General features: G+C 37.6%; 1 pseudogene; it reads left to right on the top strand.

Annotated features, from left to right (window-relative positions):
* Positions 1-2640: 2640 nt before the first annotated feature.
* Positions 2641-4871, top strand: LOC143394836 (melanoma inhibitory activity protein 2-like; annotated as a pseudogene).
* The last annotated feature ends 2508 nt before the right edge of the window (positions 4872-7379 follow it).

The following is a 7379-nucleotide window of genomic DNA, read 5'->3' on the forward strand; positions in this document are numbered from 1 at the left end:
AGGAACCCTGCGTCTCCTCTTGGCACCTCTCACCAAGTGTCCCAGGAAGATCTTCAGAGGTATTTTCAAGCTTCCCCCCACCCTTTATACCCCTAACCAACAATTTCTTTATAATGTGCCCAAATATGCTTTCTCTGGCCTAGGACAACAGGATTCTGGGTCAGTCTCTAGCCACAAATGACAGTGGATTTAAAGGAATTCCTGACTGCACCCATCACAACCCCATTGTCAAGAGGGTCTAGAAGAAAATATGCAGGTGATTCCTATCACTGCAGCCTCTCAGAACAAATGTGTCCCTTTGCAGAATGCAACTAACATTTAAAGCCTCCTGGGTCACCTGGGTCTTGGGGAAAAGGCTGTGAGAAATCTGATTCTGATACCAGTGGGCAGAGGAAGTGAGAAAAGTGAGTGGCTGGCACCTAGATGGCCTTCAGTCTCCATCAAAGTGTAACTACTGCCTCAGTGAGGGAGATCCTGGACACAAGGGAGAAACACCTGTCTGGCAACAATTGCTAAGACTCAATCCCATAAGTTACAGCTCAAAGGTGACCTACTGGGTAGCTCCAAGGGCACTGCATTCTGTAGGGTCAAGGTCAAGACAGCCTGCTTGGGAGGCTGAATCTCCTTTCTGGAGAAACTCCTCCCCAATTCCAGTTACTGCAATAGAAGCCCTCAGTGAACTTGATGGCATAGAGTGGGATAAAAGTGAAATCCTCCAAAATCAGTGCCTTGAGGTGCCCTAGAAAACAACCACAACCCAGGGATATGGCATGAGTTCAGGGCCTGGAATCAGGGCTCAATGTCCTAGGTTCGGAGGCTATTCAAAATCTCTGCATCTTAGATACTAGAGGTGCTGCCAGGGAGTTGGTTAGAATAGCTAAGAGGTTTCCAGATGTCAAGTTTTGCCCCCCTTCAGACTTTTCTCCCCACAAGGAAACAGTCTGCAAAGTGGTCAGCTGTCAGGCAGGAACTTAGAAACACTTGTGATTGCAGGTAGAGGACTGCTCACTGCTATCACTTGAAGTTGTTTCTTTGTTTCAGAAACTGCTCTTTTGAAAAGGCCTGGAAGAACCAGCTTAAACCAGTCAAAGATACACAGCTCCTATTCTAAAGTGACCTAGGGTAAACTTTGCTCACTCTAACTCATTATGATACTAAATTCTCTGCCCTAAATGAAGTGCATCTCCATTTGTTTGGTTTGGTACTGGGAATAGAAGCCAAGGGTGCTTTACTACTGAGCTACATTTTGTGGTACAGATTTCTCAGAACAAAAGAAAGAGAATATGATGCTGTCTGTATCATTGTGAGCCCTCCAGAAATCAGTTTTGAACATTCTTGCTACTTTGTAATATAGAAATAGAATGCCCAAACAGGAATGTGTATTACCTTATATGAAGACAAAGGCTAGTATGTAAAAGGAAACTAACTAGAATATATAAGGGATAATTCCCTACACTAAATGCTGAGCCTTTGAATAAGAATACACTGAAGCTGGATGCACACAAATAAACACTGCTTCCTATTGAATATCCTGGTGTTCCCTGTCTTTGTGTGAGAATCCCATGCAACATTATATTCTGTTTGGTTTGATGCAAACACTGACTTATCTTATCCTTCTCATTGCTATATATTTATAATGACCAGTTTGCTTAGAAGTATTTACATCCTATGAGAAGTGAAAAGAACATCTGAAAAAAGATTTTGATGACTCTTAAATAAATAGTAGTCTACAATAACTGACATGAAAACCAACTCAAGTTGTAAGCTCCTTCTTTTTAGAAACATTACATATGCTGTACTTCTTAAAAATAACTTATCAAAACTGATTTGTGCCCATGTTTGCACTCTTCTAAAATTACCTTTAAAATAGTCTAACACGAGAAGTTTTCTATGGCAATAATTCACATGGCTTCTACAGAAAGTGTCAACAGGCCTGGAGATGTAGCTCAGTGCTAGAGAGCTTGTGCAGCATGTACTAGGCTTTGAAATTTAACCACCAACACTGCAAGAAAAGGAAATGAAGAAGGAAGGAAGGAAGGAAGGAAGGAAGGAAGGAAGGAAGGAAGGAAGAAGAAAGGAAGGGAGGGAGGAAGGAAGGAAGGGAGGAAGGAAGGAAGGGAGGGAGGGACAGGAGGGGAGGGAAAGGAATGAATCATTAAAACAAAAGGACAAGTGGTACAAATATAAATATACAACATACTAGATCTTTAAATTTTTTACAGAGCTTTAGAATTTTAGTGACATCAAGCTGGGTGATATTATGACTGTACAGAATGCCACATAATAAGTTCTAGCCTAAACCAAACCAATGGGTGGGTGACCTGGAGAGGACTCCTCTCTGCCTTGATTGGGACAGGCTTGAACCTTTGCTGCTTCAAGATTCACAGCAGAGTGAAGAGGCAAAGACTTCTCTGATAGGCAGCATGAGTGTGCTAGGCCCCTGGGAGCCCATGACCAGGGTTCCCCATGCCCATGCGTGGAGCATCCCCCCCACCAACCGCTGGTTCACAATGATCTGCTCCGTTGCCTGGTGCAGGTTTGCTCCTGACCAAAGGTCTGAGTGTCCACAGCCTGTTTTGGCATGGCTGGTCATGGTGTGGTAGGGAATAGTCAAAGTAGCCTTAGCATGATGGAGGGGCAATGGCTGCCCCTCAGCCCTACTTGGGGGTGGTCCTGAAAGTAGTAAGCAGGGTTGTGGTCTGCCTTGTCTGAAGACATGGAAACACACCCTAGTCCTTATGGCTGTCCCTGGGAATTGGTGATATGTTCAACTATGGGATTTTTTGTTGTTCTCTTGTTTTTGTGGAGAAGTTATCAGTCTGTGAGAAGCAGGCATTACATGAGAAGAGAAAGACAGCTTGCTCTAAAACTTTCTGAACTAATTGAAGAAAAATGTGAACTCCTTGAAAAGGTTAGTATTGTTCAAAAAGACTATGAAGACTTAGAGTCATCTTTAAAGGATGCCATTTTGGAGAAGGAGTCAATAAAATCAGAAAAGTGGGAGACAATATATGAAAACCTGGATAGGTCCATATCTAAACTTGAGAATGAAATACTCTTTCTAGAAAAAGAGATAAAAGAAGAGAAAACTAAACATTTTCAACAGGATGAATTGATGGTGGATATATTAAAAAGAATTAAGTCCCTAGAAAATGAATCAAAATCCCTCAAATTTCAAGCTAAAACAACCTTGGGAATATTTAAAATGAATAAAGAAGCAGTTACAGTAGCAATAAAAGAGGCTTTAAATGAAAATTTTTACCTTCAGGTAAGTCAGAAACAGCTTTTACATGAAGTTGAGGTATGGAAAGAAAAAGTGAATGGCCTCAATAAACAGAAAATGACACTTGAACACTCTAAAGAACATGCAGAACAAGTTCTAAGAGATAAAGAAAATCACATTAAATCTCTGAACACTTGCTGCAGATGAAAGATTGGGCTCCTGTGCTTGCAGAAGTCCTAAAAGATGATGGTAACTTGGAGTTGGAAATGGAGAGTTAATCAGAAATTGGTGCTCACTTTGAAGATCAGGCAAAAGGGGCTTTGAAGAAACTGGTTTATGTTGCAAAGTTAAAGACCTCTTTTAAAACCTTAGAAAGAGAAGGAAATCAAATTTTTACTTTATTATCTGAAGTAATTGAATCAAAGGAAGGTGTTATAGGACATATTAAAATCTTAGAACAAGCATCTTTTCATGCAGAAAACATAGAGTTTGAAAGTGAGAATCAGAATCTTCAGCAGAAATTTAAAGTCATGATGGAATTATATCAAGAAAATGTAATGAAACTCCAATGGAAACTAATAGGAGAGAAAAACTACCAGGTAGAGCAAGAAGTAAAACTTTTCAAAGTGGAAGAAAAGATCAGCAATACAACTAAACCGCTGGAGACCTATAGAAAATGAGCCAATGATCTTGAAGAAGAATTGAAGAGAACCATTCATTTTTATCAGGAGTATGTTAAGTACTATGAGAAAAAAACTCATGGTAATGAGTTGGCAGCTCAGAGTGCTAAAAGATACCTCAATGATTTAAGAAAACAAAATGATCACAACAGACAAAAATTAACTGAAAGGGAGTTCAAATTTAGAGTTGCAGAAAAAGATCCTTCTGCACTTGATGTTTCCAATACAGCCTTTGGAAGAGGTCATTCTCCAAATGGTCCCTCACCACTGAGTTGACCTTCATGTGAAATGAGACCTTTTTATGTGGAAAAGAAGGGTCCACTCATACTCTCACCTTTGGTGCCAGTGGGAGAAGGAAGAGGCTCAAGGGGCCCAGAGAATTCTCTGGATCATCCGACCAGCGATGAAAGAAGAGAATCAAACTGCAATAGGTTAACTGATCCTCAGAGAGCACCTCTGACACTGGACCCCTGGCACCTCCATGTCAACAGGCCCATATGATACTGATCCCTCCACTAGGCTAAACATATTCTGATCCACAGCTTCCTCTACAATGGCAAGATAGATGTCTTTCTAATTATGGTACACCATCTGTATCAGCAGAATTCAAAATTTCAACTATGCTGCCTTTGGAAAAAATGGAGGGGTCTATGTCTTCAGATATTAAATACAGTAGAAATGATACCAAAGTCAATCTTGGTGATACCAATTTGCCTGATTCATCTCTCCCTCCTGAAAACGAAGTAAGTGGCTCTATCTTTGCTTTCTCACCTTTCCTTCCAATCAGAGGTCCATTGTTTCCAGTGGATCCAAGGAGTCAGTTAATGAGAAGAGGACCTTTTTTCCCTCCACCTCCTCCAAGAAACATGTATGGAGCATTTTGAGGATATTTTTCCACTGGGCTCACCACCCCCTCCATTCCCAATGGGATTGTAGTGTTTTCCTCATTATCTCCCCACAAGAGCTGAATTTTTTCCCCTGCCTCCCACCCCCACACTCTGAAAGTAGAAGTGAGTTCCCTTCAGGGTTGATCCCACCTTCAAATGAGCCTGCTACTGAACATCCAGAAGCACAAAGGAAACCTGACAATCTTTTGTATCTGCCTTCAAAAGTAACTTATCTCTTATTTATAGTTTAAGTAACTGCTTTTATTTAAGTGATTATACTTTTGCTCCAATTGAAGCTTAATGGAATTACAATTCTTAGAATAGTAGTTTGTAAATAAACATGGTTTAGATACGAATCTTATGAGTAAATTATTTCCATTTTATCTAATTCTAGAAGAGTATAACATTTAATTTGATTAATGCATTATTATATGAGCAACAAATGGAGTTTTATATATGCAATCTTGCAGTTGGGGATATTTTAAACTCCAAACAAAGGCTGTCCCTTTATACAAAGAAACATATTTACTGTTATTGTAGCAAATGTGAAAGTAACCTTATGCTTAATGAAAGATTTTAATTTATATAAAATCTTGTTTGGCATTGATAATAAAAATCAGCCAGTTTTTCCACAAAAATACTAGAGCCTATTAAGAGTAAATCATAAAATACAACTATACATGTCATGGAAATAGGAGATTTCAAATAAAAAATTCAGTTATCAGAAAACTTGTAGAAATTGGAAACTTCACTCTGCCCCTGTTTTCCCTTACATCTTTTTTTTTTACCCATTTTGCTGTGGTTCACTGATTTTTGGAGTGTCATAGCCTTTGTTTTGTTTTCAGGGAGACATTTCTAAAATAGAAATGATTTATTAGGACACTGAAATGAAAGAAACAAAGACATAACTCCAAATTTTGTTATTGGTAAATCCGATAGTCATAAAATGACTCTGACAAACTACTATACATGTCTGAAGTTCTTAATCTCAATTTCTATATCACTGCATATAAGTAACAATTTACAAAACTGCACCAGTCCAGAGGTGACACTTCAAACAATGTTTTCCCGTTAGAGACCAAGAAAGAATATTTATTAAAAATACTCTAATTAAGAATTAGTGGTTAAAGTTTTTTTCAAGTGTTAAATATATGCTCTTCAGGTTTTTGTAAAGAGTATACATTTAAGTCTAAAATAAATGCCATAATATAATTTTCTTCTTAAATATAAGAAGCAACTGTATCACAATTGATGGCCAATGGAGACTTTCAGTGATACTTGAGCCCATGATTAATTTAAATGAGAAAAAAATGGGCACTGAAAAAGAAACTCTACAAATTCAATAAATCTAATCTGTTTTCCCTCAAGACTAACACTGGTTGTTAAATTAATCCTATAATTTTTACTTTCTAGCATAAAACATTACTCACTCTAAATGAATGGAAGACAAGTCTACATTCAGGGTCTGTATAAAATGGACTGATGACCCCCTACTGATGTTAATTCAGAACTACTTCTGCCCTAACTACTACAGGAGAATAGTTCCTAGTATATTTCATGTTTGACACCAAGAAACTGGAAGTAAGGTGATTTTAGGTTGAAAACAGAACTGAAATTTCTAAATACCATGTAAAAAGTTACAGCTTCGGAAGAAAACTCTGAAAGGACCTTCTAAATATGACACCATTTATTGAATCAGGTTCCAACTTTGTTTGCAGCTCTGAAAATGACAGTTAAATAAAATAAAAACAATATTAAAATTTGGCAATTTATAGAAAAATAAGGAAGTATTAAGTCCAAAAATGAAGTCATATACACAGTACATATCTATATGCACTTTACCTAAATAATTGGGCTATTATAAAAATTAAAATTCTCACAACTATAAAAGAGTCCTGCTCCTGATATTTGAGCTGTCATAATTAAAGTAATAGTCTTTTTTACATGACTTATGTGGAGAAATTTAGCACCAGTGAATGAAACTAATAGGTATATGATTGTTTTATTTAAAAAGGTTTTTTAGTTGTGGATAGATATTTACTTCATTTATTTATATGTAGTACAGAGAATCAAACCCAGTGCCTCACACATGTTGGGCAGGAGCTCTGCTACTGAGCCAAGCCCCAGCCCATGATTATGTCTTCACAACCACTGACAATAGTCTAAAAAGGAAATGAGTATATCTCTATTATCAAAGAAATATAAGCCAAAAATACATAACAACAATAAATAGACCTGAATTATTTTCTAATGTTATATTTATTACAGGGATTCTTTGATTCTATAGTGGTTTTATCAAAGGCCTGAAATATTTCCTAGCACTTGGCTAGCATCTACTCTTCTTCAATAGAGGAAATTGGTATGGTAGAATTCATTTCATGAATTAAATTCATATACTCAGGGATATCAATATTCCTCAAATATGCTATGGACCTGAGAGTACTGATATTCAGTAAAAGGATTGTGTTTAAAAAAAATTGAGGGCTGGGGTTTTGACTCAGTGATAGAGTGATCACCTGGAACCTTCAAGGTCCTGGGTTCGATCCTCAGCACCACATATAGATAAATAAAGATATTGTGTCTATCTAT

Source organism: Callospermophilus lateralis, chromosome 3, assembly GCF_048772815.1.
Source record: "Callospermophilus lateralis isolate mCalLat2 chromosome 3, mCalLat2.hap1, whole genome shotgun sequence".
NCBI lineage: Eukaryota > Metazoa > Chordata > Mammalia > Rodentia > Sciuridae > Callospermophilus > Callospermophilus lateralis.